Source organism: Marmota marmota, unplaced genomic scaffold, assembly GCF_001458135.2.
Source record: "Marmota marmota marmota unplaced genomic scaffold, marMar, whole genome shotgun sequence".
In the NCBI taxonomy this organism is placed as follows: domain Eukaryota; kingdom Metazoa; phylum Chordata; class Mammalia; order Rodentia; family Sciuridae; genus Marmota; species Marmota marmota.
Genome location: NW_026000252.1, coordinates 1,138,081 through 1,154,402, shown reverse-complemented (window position 1 = coordinate 1,154,402; position 16,322 = coordinate 1,138,081). Strand labels below are relative to the sequence as shown.

The following is a 16,322-nucleotide window of genomic DNA, read 5'->3' as shown; positions in this document are numbered from 1 at the left end:
ATGGCAATATGTAAATCAATGGATGTGTAACTGATGTGATTCTGCAATCTGTGTATGGGGTGAAGGTGGGAGTTCATAACCCACTTGAATCAAAGTGTGGAATATGATATGTCAAGAAATTTGTAATGTTTTGAACAACCCACAATAAAAAATTAAAAAAAAAAACACTTAAGGATAAACATAATGAACGTGAAATATTTGTACACCAAAAACTATAAAACAACCACAAAAGAAGTTTAAAACAAAAATAAACGAAAAGACACCTATGTTTATGCATTGAGACACAATATTGTTACAATGTCCACACTATCCCAAATCATCTACAGACTTAATGTAATCAATCCCTATCAAAATCCCACAGATCACAGCAATATTCACAATAGTCAAGAAATAGAAACAACCTTAGTGTCCATCATCTCATGAAAGATTAAAAATTATGCAGTGCAGATATGCAATGGAATACTATTCAGCAATAAAAAGAATGAAATCCTGTGGTTCACAACAACATGGATAGAGCTGAACATGAATGTTAAATGAAATAAATCAGCTACAGAAAGACAAGTACCACATGATCTCACTCACATGAGGAATATAACAAAGTTGATCTTACAGAAGTTGAGAGCAGAATGGTAGTGACCAGAGACTGGAGAGAGTAGGAAGATGGGAGGGATGGGAATATATTAGTCAATGGGTACTAAGTTATAGTTAGGAGTAAAAGGTTCTGGTGTTCTGTTGCACAGTAGGATGAATATAAATTACAATTATGTACTGTGTATTACAAAAATCTATGATTTTGAATTTTTATCATAAAGAAATGATAAACAGTTGATGACATGTTCAAATTGATTTAAACATTACACCATGTGTACATGTATTGAAATATCACATAGTACCCCATTAATATGATCAATTTTTATGATTTTCTGTATTAGGTAGAAAATAAGTTAAACATTAAATAAATAAATAAATAGATAGATAGATAGATAGATAGATAAATAAATAAATAAATAAATCCCAATAGTGTTTTTGCAGAAATAGAGAAATCTGTCTGAAAATTCACTTGGAATATCAAGAATCTCTGAATAGTCAAAATAATATTGATAAAGAACAAAATTGGAGGGCTTATTTTTTATTTTAAAACTTACTACAAAGATTTGGTAATCTAAACAGTGTGATACTGTAATAAAACAGATACATAAACCAATGAAATAGAATACAGAGCCCAGAAATAATATTTGGGGGGGTACTGGGGATTGAACTCAGGGGCACCCAACCACTGAGCTACATCCTCAGCTATATTTAAATTTTTTTTAAGAGACAGGTTCTCACTGAGTTGCTTAGTGCCTTGCCATTGCTGAGACTGGCTTTGAATTTGTGATCCTCCTGCCTCAGTCTTCTGAGCTGCTGGGATTACAAGCGTGAGCCACCATGCCCAGCTGTTTGTTATTTTTGACTAGTGCTTAGACACCACAAGAAAAGACTCCTCTCAACAAATGGCACTGGGAAAACAGAGTATCCACAAGCAAAAGAATGACTTTGGATCCAAACATTTTACCAAATAGAAAAATCAATTCAAAATGGATCAAAATCCCAAATATAAAAACTATGATTAGTGCTTATCTGCAAATGCATTTGGCACCCTCAAGAATGTTGCCCCTTTCTCTAGAGTGGTGTAAGCAGAAGTTGCAAGACCATGCATCAGAGAGGAGGTTTGGACCAAAACCTTACAATGTCAAGTGTGGCCCATGGACCAGAAGTAAAGTAGAAAAAGAGCTGTGGTAAGCAGATAGGGAACTTGGGCCCTAACAAGGTCAAATGCCTGTGTAACAGAACAAAAGACCACAGATGCAAGCGTGAGCTTAAAGAAAAATCGTGATATTGAAACATCTGTGGCCTACTGCCCAGACCCTTTCCAAAAAAATGACAAACTGCAACATGTATAATCCTATGGTTAACACAGAGGGGATACATATAGATTGGACAGGAAGCTCATGAACACCAGGTACCCATTTTTTTTTAATTGTAGTCTGTGGTCTTCAAGCCACCTTACTCCCCTCTAACTTTATCGTATATAAACCCCTAAACAACAGACACCTGTCAGCAACCCTCTCCTGGGACTCCTTCCCATGGTGGGTGCTTTGCTTTCTGTCTTTCTATTACTTTAATAAATCCTGTTACTTTACTCACCCTCCATGTCTGTGGATCTCATTCTTCAAATTCACAAAAACAAAGAACCCACCTGACTCCACACTCCATGCTACCTGAAAGCTTTTAAGGAACACGGACCCTCAGGCCTCACCCCAGATCTACTTCATTTAAAAAAAGGATCTCCTATATTTATATGCACCTTAAAGTATGAGAAGCTGTGCATGATATGATTTTTAAGGCCCCTTCTAACTCTGATATACTAAGATCCCATGACCTTTTGTTGCTAAATCTGGTAGCTGTGTTAATTATAATTGTTACTAGGAACTATGATACTGACTGTGTGCCCCTGTAATCCCTGAGGCTCAGGAAGCTGAAACCAAAGTTAAGACTAGCCTTGGCAACTTAGTAAGACCTGTCTCAAAATAAAATAAGGACTGGGTATGTACCTTAGTAGTAGAACACCCCTGGGTTCAATCCCCAGTACTAGAAAAAAACTTTCCTATTGCTATGGTTCAACTCTCAGATACAGATATCAACTGCAAGTTTTGCAAGGAAATGAGCATGGTGTTTAGTCTTAGGAGTGCTATGGTTACTCTATCTGTCCATGCAAAAACCTCAAAACAGGGCCTTTAACAGTGCTTCTTAAATGTAAGCCTGCATCAGAATCACCAGGAAGTCTTGACAAAATACTCATTGCTGGGTCCCACTCCCAAAGTTTCCAATTCACTAAGTCTTAGGTGAGTACTACAACTTGCATTTCTAACAAGTATCAAAGTAATGCTGCTGCTACTGGTCTGGAAACTACACTTTTGAAATCATTTGCTCCTATTAAAAGGCCTCAGTCTACTGGAGAACTTGATCAAATCAGCAACCTCCTCCAGCTTAAGAATGGCCCAGATGCAATTTAACTTGCTTTTCTGGAAATTTGCTGAGGTTTCCAGCATAATACGTAGTCCAGCCATAGTATGCAAGGACTTTGAGCCATGTGCTATGAGTCAGATGCGCCTGCCTGTCAGTGGCTGCCACCCATGAATGTGAAGGGCTTGATGTAGAATTTGTCGTATTGGCCTGGGATTGGTTGAATTTTGCTCAATGAATGGGACATGCACTGGCTTTCCAAGATCAGTTGTGGTATTTGATATGACCACCACACCTCTGCCCAGGCTTTTATGTACAGTGCTTCCAAAGGAAGTTATTAAATTGAATCCATTTACAATCACAGGTGAACTTGGCCTTTATTATATATTACCTCGCTGAAAGCCTCATGATCACAAGCATCCCTGGCCTTTTTCACTGTGTGGTTTCAGAAGCCCTAGCCTTCTTTTTCTACAGTGGTTTGAATTCTGAAATAAAACTTGCCTTTGGAGCAAAGCTGCCTTTCTGTGACTTTTCTTACAGAAACAGGTTAATCTCTGGGAGCATCTCTCTGCAAAGTGATTTTGAATTCTTTATATTTCCTTGAGCATGTCTCTTTCCCCAATGTCTTACTGAAGTGAGTCTTTCATCTGAGCTCCTGTCTTTCCATATTAGAGACTTGTACTGATGCCACTCAGCTTTAGTGGGTTTTAAGCATTTCCTGCAAGGTGTAAGTGGGCAACAAGACGTGACTAGTTGTTCTTACTTTTCTTTTCTTGTCTTTCTTTCTTTTTCTTTCTTTTGGTACTGAGGATCAAAGCCAGGGCCACTCTACCACTGAGATACATCCCCAGCATATTTAATTTTTTTTAAAATTTTGAGACCGGGTCTCACTAAGTTGATGAGGGTCTTACTAATTTGCTGAGGCTGGCTTCAAAATTGTGATCCTCCTGTCTCAACCTCCCAAGTCACTGGGATCACAGGTATGTGCCACCATGCCCAGCTGCTATTTGTTCTTTGAAAGGGCCAGGTTTATAAATGATTTGGTGCATGTTGTTATATACAAATTTGATCATGCAATAATAAGATAATAAAGTTTTAAAGTATGGAACAGAGTTTACTTTTTACTTCTTTTACATGAAAGAGTTTACTTTGTGATGGTATAGCAATTAACGTTTGTTGTGTGAGAAACTACTCCAAAATAAATTACTCCAAACAATGTAGCTCAGAATTCCCTGGGCAGGGTTCATCTAGTGGTTTACAAGACCTTGGCTGTGTTTTCCCTGAGAATTTAGGTCAGCTGCTGGATTGGCTGTGGTTTGGCTGCTCTAAGATGATTTGCTTCAGCTGAAGTGGCACATCTTGGTTCTGTGGTCTGTCATCCTTCAGCAGGCTAACCCTGGCTTGCTCACGTGGCAACTTGGCAAGGTCCCAAGAGAAGGGGAAGAAGTGTGTACGGTCTCTTGAGGCCTAAGGTCAAAGCTGGCATGATGTCATTTCTGCCATATACTATTGGCCAAAACAAGATACCAGTCCAGTCCAAATTCAAGAGAAATAAAAATAGACCCACCTTTTGGTGGGAGGAACTGAAAAAATCATTGAAAAGGCCGTGGATTGAAAGAGGAAAGAAATATTGTGGCCACTGGTGTAACAGACTGCAAAGAGTCACCTCAGGATCTTTGAACATGCTGATGTCCCTTCCTGGAAATCACTTTTGTCCAGTCTTCTTGTGGCTGTCCTTCTCATATTTCAGATTTCAGCCTAAGTATCACTTTTCCAGAGAGGTCTTCTTACTAACCTGTCCTGTTATTCTCTACCTAAATCTGTTTTTCTTCTTCCATGTACATATTTCATTCTGTAATTGTTGTATTTATATGTTTACTGGTTTCCCTCAATTATATCACCAGACTAAGAGTTCCATCAAGTTAGGTAATGTCATTATAAATCATTTTTTTAGCATTCATTTTTTTAGCATTCTGTTAGTAGTATTTAACTTAGTTCCTGACATATAGTAGGCCCTCAATAAACATGTGTCCAAAGAATGAATTGAACAAAATAGGGAGTTGATATGACTGATGTTATTGAAGATAGGATTGACCATCTTAGAAGAGGATAGAAGGGCTGACCTGGCCATTGTAATAAGTGAAACACAGAAAAAAAAGTCAATAAAAACTTCCTGTGACTTTTTACCACCTGCATGGTATCTTTAAAATCTTTCTGGTAAAGGACTCTCTCTTCAAGATGGTTCTCCATACAGGAGGTTAAATCATTTAGGGGCTTGAAAAGGACCAGAAACCCAAGAAGACTTATTTCCAATCAAGAATCAGAGCATGTAGTTTGCCAAAGGATCATTTTTTTTTCTGATTCATGACTGTGTGTTAGAATACTAGACATATAATTAGAAATAACAATTTTTTGTGTGGGGAGAACTACCAGGGACTGAATCCAGGGACACTTAACCATTGAGCCACACTCTCAGCCCTTTTTTGTGTTTTATTTAGAGACAGGGTTTCACTGAGTTATGTAGGCCCTAGCTAAGTTGCTGAGGCTGCCTTTGAACTTGAGATCTTCCTGCCTCAGCCTCCCTTGCTGCTGGGATTATGGGCATGTGCCACTGTACCCAGCAGGAATAGAAATTTTTGAATATTTAATAAATCACTATTACCAGAAGAGTAAATGGACAAGAAATCAGGATTTAGGAGGTTTCAGGGGCAGTAAAAGGGTGTGTTTGATTGCCATGCTTGAAGGCCACCTAGAACCTGGAATTAATCCATCAGAGTGTTAATCCTTTATAACCTGAGGCTTTTGGCATTCAACCTACTGCTAACCTACAATTTTCTTGAGAACCAGCGGTATTCTTAGCCCTACTTGTAAACTATAGAAAAATGGTTCTTATCTACACTGACTTTCCCCCCCCCATTTTTTAAAATATTTTTTAATTGTAGAAGGATACAATACCTTTAATTAATTAATTAATTAATTTTGATGTGGTGCTGGCGATTGAAGCCAGTGCCTCACATGTGCTAGGTGAGTGCTCTACCAGTGAGTCACAACCCCAGCCCCACCTACCAGTTTTTGACAATGTCCACATACATTTTTGGTTGTCCAAATTGGGGGAATGCTATTGGCATACAGTGGGTAGAAACCAGAGATATTGCTAGACATCCTACAATGCACAGTACAACACCCAGAACAACTGTTAGCCACTCCAAAATGCCAGTGTTGTCAAGATTGAGAAACCCTGTATTGGTGTACAAGATCTGGGATAAAGAGCCTTAGTGTTTTCTGAGAATAGGGAGATCAGAAGTTACTTTGTCTTACCATGAACACATTTCATGCCACCAGAACTAGGGTAAGGGATGTGAGGTGCTTAGAGCATGAAATGTAAAGAAGCACTCATTCTACATGTTCATGGTTGTGAAAATGAATACCTCCTTAAGTTTTGCACCCTGAGCCCTTCACTTGCCTCATCCTTCTATGGTCCTGAAAATGTGGATTGGTCACACTACAAAAGTCTCAGCCTTGACATCTCATCACCCCATGGATCTGCAACCAGACCCTGAGGAAGTGAAATGAGGCTCATATAGGCTCCCTAGGTAGTGACAAGCATGGTTTCTGGGAGATGGACCAATTATTGGCCATTCTCCCAATTGTCATACAGCCTGACAAAAAAGACTCTGCATGCACTGCATCTTCTTACCATCATAAATAGATGAAAACTGCCACTTCCACCTGCTCCTGTGTCACCATTTTGCCATGAAGTTTGGCAATGCACTGGGACACAGAATGGAGATGGGAAGAGCTGAATTCAAAAGGTTACATACCTGTCTGGTTGCAGGGCTGGCAGAAGTAGCAACTGGAGGAAATCCTCTGTTCTTCTGGACCCTGAGTCTAGATGAACTACCATCCCATTTGCCAAAGATTTATGAATCACATAGTCAGTTTCACAATTTTGGGTCAAAAATAAGTTATCCAAGGAACAATAAATACCAAAATACAGATAATAAAAGGAAATTCTGAAGCAAAGTTCAAAATTTTAGGCAGGACAGGTATGCAGGTAAAAGCAAAAGTGGTAAAGCACTTCTGGGAATGGCTGAGTAAGGACCTTCAAAAATCCACTCCTTACATGAAAGCAGTGAGGGTGCCAGAAAGAATAATCAGAATCAGACTTTTTCAGAACTCTGGAAATTAACTGGAGACTTGCAATAATCCAAAGCATATTTATTTTTTAAAAAAAATAAATCTTGATAAGAACAAGATTTAACTTGCCCAGTTCCAATGTCACTCTCCCCAGCAACATGGTAACCAGGAAAACCCTAACCCTAATGGCTACTAAAGAGGGAGAAGGGGTTTGAAGCTACTCTGAAGCCCTATCCCTAGGGAACTGTCACTATTTGAGCTGTCTGAAAGCTCCCTGAAAAATTCCAGTCTTGGGATCTGTCTTTATTTAATCTGATTGAGAGTTTGCTCTGTGTGAACAGTCTATCCCTAGGTCATTTGTGGAAAAGAATAAGTGGCAATGGCTTAGTATTATAACCATCTGGGGGTGATGTTAACAGGGCTAACAAGAGGCTGACCAACAAACTCAGAAGAAAAAACTGGAGAATGAGATGCCCAGAGGGGGATTTGAAAAGCTCCAGTATATTCTTGGGACATAGATATCCACCCACATGTACAGTACTGGGCACATCCCTAGAAAAGACCTCAGACAGCCCCAATCTCTCATCTCTAACTGACCTTGAGGCTATGCACATACAAGAGGTGAAGCATCAGGCAGAATTGTAAACTGTCTGCCAGGCAATGAAGCTATGCCCCAACACACACACAGAGCCGCCTTTGACAAAGACTGGGAGATACTGTTTGAAGGCATTAAAAGAAATCTCTGTCTATTCATTAGCTGACCTCTAGGCCAAGTTTGGCCTAGACTTCAGTGGCATTATGCAATAAAGATTACAGATGTAACAGAAAAAATTGTTCTGAAAATCCATTAAACAAACAAGCAGCAGCAGCAACACAACAACGGAAGAGAAACAACAACAAACCCTGGGGGAGGATCTGATTTCACATTAAAATATTTAAAACATCCAATGTTCAACAAAATGTTATGAGGCACACAAAGAAACAGGAAAGTATGGTCCTTGCACATGAAAAAAAGAACTAATAAGTGAGTTTAGCAAGTTTCCAGGAAAAACAAGATTCATATACAAAAAATTAATTGCTTTTCTAAACACTAGTAATAGTCAATCTGAAAAAGAAACTAATAAGACAATCCCACTTAAGAGACTAAAACACATAGGAATAAACTAAACAAATGAATGCAAGATTTTTACATGGAAAAATATAACACATTGTTGCATGAAATTAAAGAAGTCCTAAAGAAATGCAAAGACATCCTGTGTTCATGGATTGGAACATGTTGTATTGTTATGATGTAATACGGCCATAATTTAATGTACAGACTCAATGTGATCTTTATCAAAATTCCAAGTTTTTTTTTTTGCACAAATTAACAAGCTGATCCTAAAATTCATATGGAAATGCAAGGGTCTCAGAATAGCCAAAACAATCTTAAAAAAGAAGAAAAATTGGACAGCATACTTGACAATCTCAGAGCTTATTTTGAAAAAGACAGTAATCAAGGCTACGTGGTATAGGCATAAGAATAGAAACATAGACCAATGGAAAAAAATTGTGTCCCATATATTTTTGGTCAATTTATTTTTGACAAGGATGCCAAGATAATTCAATGGGGGGGGGGGAACAGTTTTTTTTTTTTTCAATAAATGGTGACAAGACAACCAGATATCCACATGCAAAAGAATGAGGTTGGATGCCAACTTTGTACCATATAAAATATTTAAATGGATCAAAGACCTAAATATAACAGATAAAACTCTTATGGAAAAATGCAAGAGTAAAACTTTATGACTTTGGATTAGATAACTTCTTCTTAGATAAAACACTAAAATGTATAAGTGAATAAAGGAAAAATAGATAAGTTGGACTCAATAAAAAAAAAAACTTTTTTCTTCAAAGCATACCAACAAGAAAGTGAGAAGATGACCCACAAAATGGCAGAACATATTTTCAAATCATGTCTTATAAGGAACTCTTATATTCACCATAAGTAAAGGATTCTTGCAAGTTAATAATAATAAGAGGATAAAAACACAATTGAAAAATGAACAAAGATATGACAGCAAAAGCACAGACACAAAAGGAAAAGGACCGATAAATCAGACCACATCAAAATGGAAACCTTTTGTGTATCAAAGAACACTATCAAAACCAAAGAGGTGGTGCATGCCAGTAATCTCAAATGACTTGGGAGGCTGGAGAAGTAGGATCCACAAGTTCAAGGTCAGGCTCAGCAACTTAGGGAGACTCTGTTTCAAAATAAAAGAATAAGACTTGGGGATATAGCCCATTGATAAAGCACACCTGCATTCAATCCTCAGCAGTAGAAAAAAATAAAGCATACTATCAAGAGAGAAAAAAGATGGTGGAATGGAAAAATATTTCCCTGTATCTGTTAAGGGGTTAATGGCCAGAATATATAATATATTATATTCTGTTTTACTGTTCCTACAACCCAACATTAAAAAAGCAAACAAGCCAATTTAAAAATGGGTAAAATGACTTGAATAGATATTTCTTCAAAGAAGATTTACAAATGGTCAATAAGCCCATGAAAAGATAATGACATAATTTCCCTAAGCATTAGGGAAATCTAAATCAAAATCACATACCCATTGGAATAGCTATAATTAAAAGACATGGAAAATAATAAGTGTTGGCAAGGATGTGGAGAAATTAGAACCCTTGTGCATCACTTATATGGCATGGTAACTGTGGAAAATAGTAAAGCATAGAATATCCATATTATCCAGCAATTCCACTCCTGGGTATGTTCCCAAAAGAACTGAAAGCAGGAACTCAAGCAGATATTTGTACACCCATATTTGTAGTATTATTCACAATAGCCAAAAAAGCAGATGCAACCCAAGTGTCTGTTGATGAAAAATGGATAAAGAAAGGTGGTATATATGTACAATTCCCTTTTTTTAAAGGAAGGGAATTCTTATACATATTACAATATGGATAGCTCGGTACGTTGGTACATGCCTATAATCCCAGTGACTCAGGAAGCTAAGACAAGAGGATCACAAGTTCAGGTCAGCCTCTGCAACTTAGTGAGGTCCTAAGCACATTAGTGAGACCCTGTCTCAAAATAAAAAATAAAAAGGGCTGGGGATGTGGGATATGGAAGCCAAAAACAACAATATGAATGAACCTTGGAAATACTATGCTAAGTAAAATAACCAGTCAGTCACAAAAGATGGAATACTGCATGATTTTAATTACATGAGCTATATACAATATTTAAATATAAAAACAGAAAATAGGATTGTATTTTCTAAAGGTTGGGGGTAGAGGGACATGGGAAATTACTATTCAATGGGTACAGAGTTTCAGTTTTGCAAGACAAAAATGTTTTGGAGATGGATGGTGATGATGGTTCCACAACAATGTAAATGTACTTCATACCACTAAACAGTACACTTAAAAATGTTAAAAGAATGATCAAAGTAACCAAATAGATATTTATCCTAGAAAGATGTACAAGTGGCCAATAAACACATGAAAAGACTCTCAGCATCATTTGTCATTAGGGAAATGCAAATCAAATCCAGATCCTACTTAACCCAGAGGATGGCTACAATCAGAAACAGGCAAAAAGAAGTGTTGGCGAGGTCATGGGGAAGGTGGAACCCTCAGTCAGACCTGCTGCTGAGATTGTAAAATGGAGCAGCCACTTGGGAAAACTGTCCAGCAGTTCCCCACAAAGATTAAAATATAGCTGCCAAGTGATCTAGCAGTTCCACTCCTTAGTATATACACAAGAGAAATGAAAACATATCCACATAACAACTTATACACAAAGGTTTTACAGCAGCATTATTCCTAGTACCAAAAAAGGAAGCAGCCTAAATATTCATCAACTGCTTAATGGATGATCACAACATGGTATATGCATACAGTGCGTTACTATTTGGTTGCTAAAAAGGAATGACTGATAAATCCCACAACATGGATGAGCATTTCAATGCATTTCATTAATGCAAAATGAAAGAAGTCAAGGCTCACAGGCCTCAGAATGAAACAGTCCAGGGTTGTTTTCCTGATTCTGGTCATTACAAGCTGCATACCCTTGAAGAGTTTTCTTTGAGCCTCTTAGTTTCTGTTTCTGCAATTTTTTCGTGGCATAATCAGAGGACTGAACTCATGGGATCCTAAGGATAAAATGCGTTAAAGTACATGCAACTCTGTAAACATAACACTCTCTCAATAAAATATAACTTCAAACATCATCATGATTATCATTGTGGTTGGGGGCTAGTTTCAGTCATGCTACACCTCTTTGTCAGCCATGGAGCTATTGGAGGGCTCTTGGTGTTGGAATGTCACTTTATAGTCTTTGAAATCAACTCTTCAGTCCCCCCCAAAAAAGCTTTCAGGCACCCTGAATCTACTGTCCCTCAGCTCTCCTCTGCCTGGTTGTTCACTGGTTGTTCCTACCTCTTGTTCACTGTTGGAACAACCATTTTAAAGCCCTATCCAGCTGGGTGCAGTGGCACAGCCTGTAATCTCTGCAGCTCAGGAGGCTGAGGCAGGGGGATCACAAGCTCAAAGCCAGTCTCAGCAACTTAGTGAAGCCCTAAGCAATTTCATGAGACCCTGTATCAAAATAACAAATAAAAAGGGCTGGGGATGTGGCTCCATGGTTAAGCTCCCCTGGTTCAATCCCTGGTACAAAAAAAGGCCCTATCCAGCCCATTTCATAAAAATAAACAAAACACTTCTCTTTCAAACTTCTCTCTATCCTTTTTTTCCTCAATCGCTCTCCCAGTCCCTTTGTCTGTGCCTGTATCTCCAGTGTACATATAACTTGCATTCTGCCATGCCTTATTATCACAGCCTAATTATTCTTCCTACCCTTGAGACAGGGGGGTAAACTGGGGTCAGAGAGTGTTCAGATAGGTTTTCTTTGTAGTTTATCATAACCATTCATGTGGCTTCAGTTGATTGCTGGAAATGATGAGTCTTCAGTGCTGACACCCTGTAAAACAGCAGAGGCCTGGCTTCACAGTGCCTTTTGCTGTTCTCTGTGGGCTTCAGAAGCATGCAGAGCAAATACCAAGATGCAAGGCCAAATCCATGACTAGGAATATTAAGGGATCTAAGGCGGCAGCAGCAGCATAGATGAAGTACAAATTCAGTCTGGATTTCGTCTCTGACATCAACAGGGGAGAAATACTGTAAACTGCTTTTCTGGCTGGCAAGGAGTCTAGAAATGTATATTAAACTATGCCAATGGTTTTAAAAGCAGATTTTGATTTCTTCTTGTTCTCTAAAGCGTGCAGAGCAATGCCAAAATGAGAATTTCCACTCAGCAGAAGCCCCCTATAATGGGCTTCCATTAAAATGTCTTGTTTTATGTGGTTCCCTTAGTTCCAGTGTCTGTGCCCATGGAAATCAGAGAGATCAAAGGCACTAATGGTTGTGTAAATACCAGGTGACCTCTTCTTGGTATTTCATATGTTCTTGATTTGATGACTGAGTACTTCCCTGCTAGTCATATTTAACAAAGATACCCTCTTGGAGAGTCCCAACATGCTCACTCTGCTGATCTTTATCCCTGGCTGTCTATGTGTTTTATCCAGTAGTTGTTTTGTTGTCATAGACCTGCACTACAACTATTGCTGTGGGTGTAAAATGGTGTGGCCACTATGGAAAATGGTAAGGAATTTCCTCAAAAGATTTAAAATATGATTGCCGTATGATCCAACAATCTCAGTTCTGGATATATAGCAAAAGAATCAAAGGAAGATCTCAAGGATAAGCTGGGCAGAGTGGTGCACACCTGTAATCCCAGCATCTTGGAAGGCTAAGGCAGGAGGATCACAAGTTTAAGGACAGCCTCTGTAACTTAGAGATTCTGTCTCAAAACAAAAATTAAAAAGGGTTGGTGATGTAGCTCTATGATAGAGCACCCCTGGGCTCAGTCCCCAGTACCACATGGTTGTACAGGCATACACATGACAGAGAGAAAGAAAGGGAGGGGGATGAGAGAGAGAGAATGAAAGAGGGACAGAGAGAACACACTTCACATACTCAAGTTCATTGCACCATTATTTACAATAGCCAAGCAGTGAAAGAAACTTAATTGTCTATTAATGGATAACCTGATAAAATATGTTATGCACATATAATGGAATATTATTCAGTCTTTAAAAAAGAAAGAAACCTTGTCACATGCATAAATACTGAGGACTTTATGCTAAGTGAAATAAGGCAACCTCAAATACTAGAGAATGTGGTAAATAATGTTAAATGCAAGTGATGTCTTTGTGTTTTTTCTTATTATAATATTAGTTTGTTAAATTATCTGAAATAATTTCAATCCTTTATTCTTAATTGTGGAAACCAGAATTTGCTTCTCTCCGTCCTTTTTTTCAATATCCTCCCTTGCATTTAAAAATCTTTGTTATCATTCTCTCTCCATATGATTTTTTTCTTCCTCCATTTTCTTTGTCTTTTTTCTCTTTCCTCTTTTTCCTCTATCATGTATCCTTTCTCTCTTTTCCTATTAAATCCTTGCCCTCTCATCTTCTCCTTACCTCCTTGTCTTCCCTTCTTTCTCTTTCCCCTTTTTCTCCTCTCTTCTCTCTTTAAATTTAAGAACCCAGTAAAGGAACCTTGGAGAGGTGTGGAACCACCACTGAACTAGCACCCATTGTCCCTACTAGAGGGAGACAGGCTGTACTTTCCTCTTAGTGGCCAGAGGTACAAATATCTTGCCCTTTCCTTTGGAGGGGATATCTTGGCATGCCACAAACCACTGAATATCAAAAGCTTCATTGATATGATAGGTTATCTCAATTTTTTGTTTTTTCTTTTACCCTCTGGATACAGGTGTCTTACCAAGAACTCCATGTGCTAACTACTACTTGCTTATCTTGTTAAATTAACATGATATCACCATTATAGTAGACCAGTGTGATGCTTTACAGGATGTCCACATCCCTCTGGACTATATGAAGATAGAGGGCTGGCAAGATGAGAAATCCTGGGAAACCTTGGGAAAAATGAGAAATGCATGTTATTGTTTTGTCAGTCCCTTGTGAGTGTGAACTGCCTCTGGCAATCTTTCCTGATAAGGATAGAAAAGAACAGTATTCTCTAGATGTTAATAACCATATGCTATACCTTGAGATTCCATTCATTTTATCTAGAAAAGATACTATATACAAATCAGCAGTTAAAGTTAGGGCTACTATTTGGTTGGGTTTAAATAGTCTACAATCATTTTTTCAGGATCTATCTGGTTTTTGTGATGTTCAGTGTGATGAACTACATGATGATATCATGGGAACAACTACCCTACATCATTAGGTGTCTAAGGGTGACACTGATTTCTGCCATTCAAAGAATTTTAACTCACCATTTTTGGGGGGAGGGAGTAAGAGGGCAGTTTCAATAATGCATGTTGTTTCATAAAGCAGAGGCCTCTTCCTTGTTTGAAAACAAGGGAGGAGAATACTAGCTTTGTATATGGAGGAGTGACCCACATCTGCAAGTCTGGAAGGGTCAGAGGAATTAGGTAGTCAAGACTTTTGAGGGCATCAACCCAAATTCACCAGTCTAACCTTAGCCAACTCATTCCTAATCAAAACTGTAACTTCAGCATATCAGATCTGATAGAATTCTACCTTCTCTGGAGATCTGTTACTCTTTATCTTTTCAACTTTATTGAGGTATAATTGACAAACTGGATACATCTGGTGTGTATGTGATGTTTTGATATATCCATACATTGTGAAATGATTATCACAAACCGGCTAATTTATAATTAAATCTTAGCTGGTTTTCCCATTGCAAGGAGCTTAACATAAGGTCCTAAGCACCTTAATGTGCGTTAGTTTAATTATATCATGTCTCTCTCTCTCATAGCATGACTCAAAAGAGACCATGAATTCTGAATTGAAGATTTATGGAAGCAAACCCTCAATGTGGGGATGTGGATAAAGAAAGAAGAAGCAAGAGAAGAATGGCAGACAGAAAGTACACAGAAGAAAAATTCCACAAACTTGGCACTTTTTGTCCTGTTTCAGTATTCGATTCCATCTGCAACTATGTGCTAATAAACCAGGTGGTCACAAAGCCCCAACCTTGATGGGTGAAGAAACACCAATCTGTAGCTCTGCCTGGGCCCTGTGGTAGATGTAGATTTGTTTACTGTTAGCAGGGGATTCATGTCTTTCCTACCAGAATTCTTGGCCTAAAGATGTAAATAAGTTGTAAGTACACTAAGTTGCTCCTGACTCTGGTGCCATCATAACAAATCATTTTTCTCATTTTCATAAATGGATAATTACTCTGGCTCTCTGAGCAAAGCAAATCTGAACACTTTTATTAACAAATGAGTATGTAGAAATACTTTCTTGAAACCACATACCAGAAAGAAAACAACCAAAGCTGAAAGATTTTCACTAGATTACAAGCAGGGCTTGGGGAACCCCATGGGCCTTAACAACAAGTGATCAGATGGTCTTATTTTCTGGCACCTGATAAGGGTATGTATAGTAGCAGAAAGAAAAACAAACTGAATTTGCACCTCCCCTGTATGGAGCTGGGAATGGCTTCCCCCTGCTCTGAGTAGAGGGTGAAGGCTCTGCATGGGACTCCCCCTCTACCCCACACATAGGCACTAAAGAAGAAGGAAACAGCGATTGCCCACTCTGGAGGGTCTAGCTGCAGGCTAACTAAATCTGCATATGTGTATCACCTGCCTTTGTCACTTCCCTGCCTCTTTTCCTGTCAATTTTCAGAGATTTCAAAGCTGGAACTTTTGGAACAATGAAGAGTCTTCCATCTTCCTTCAAAGCTGGCTTTGAATAAAACCTATTTTCCTACCAATTTGACTCCAAATATTTCTGGAGTAGTGAGCATTATGGGCTAGTCTCTTTCCTTCCCAGCAGAGATCTCCTGTGTCTCCCCATCCCCAACAAAAGATTCTGTTCATCCCATGATGCTTTTGTTTTGTTGTTGTTGTTCCAACTAAGAAGAATATGATACATCTGTTTAATCATTTATGATTATCCTTACTACCACCTCTTCAGCTCAAATTATTTCTCAGACTTTTCCAAGACCATTGCAAAAATCTTCTAATTGATCTTCCTTTCACCAGTCTCCTCACCTTTGAATCTCTTTTCCCATCTGGCCCAGATAAGTGCTTCTATCCCACAAGCCTACCC

General features: G+C 38.5%; 1 long non-coding RNA gene across 1 annotated transcript in view; it reads left to right on the top strand.

Annotated features, from left to right (window-relative positions):
- The window catches only part of LOC125614228, a 35,620-nt gene extending 20,481 nt beyond the window's left edge, over positions 1 to 15,139 (top strand). The window contains exon 2 of the long non-coding RNA XR_007344834.1: positions 15,019 to 15,139. This is a non-coding gene — a long non-coding RNA (uncharacterized LOC125614228). The remainder of the gene's footprint in view (positions 1 to 15,018) is intronic.
- The last annotated feature ends 1,183 nt before the right edge of the window (positions 15,140 to 16,322 follow it).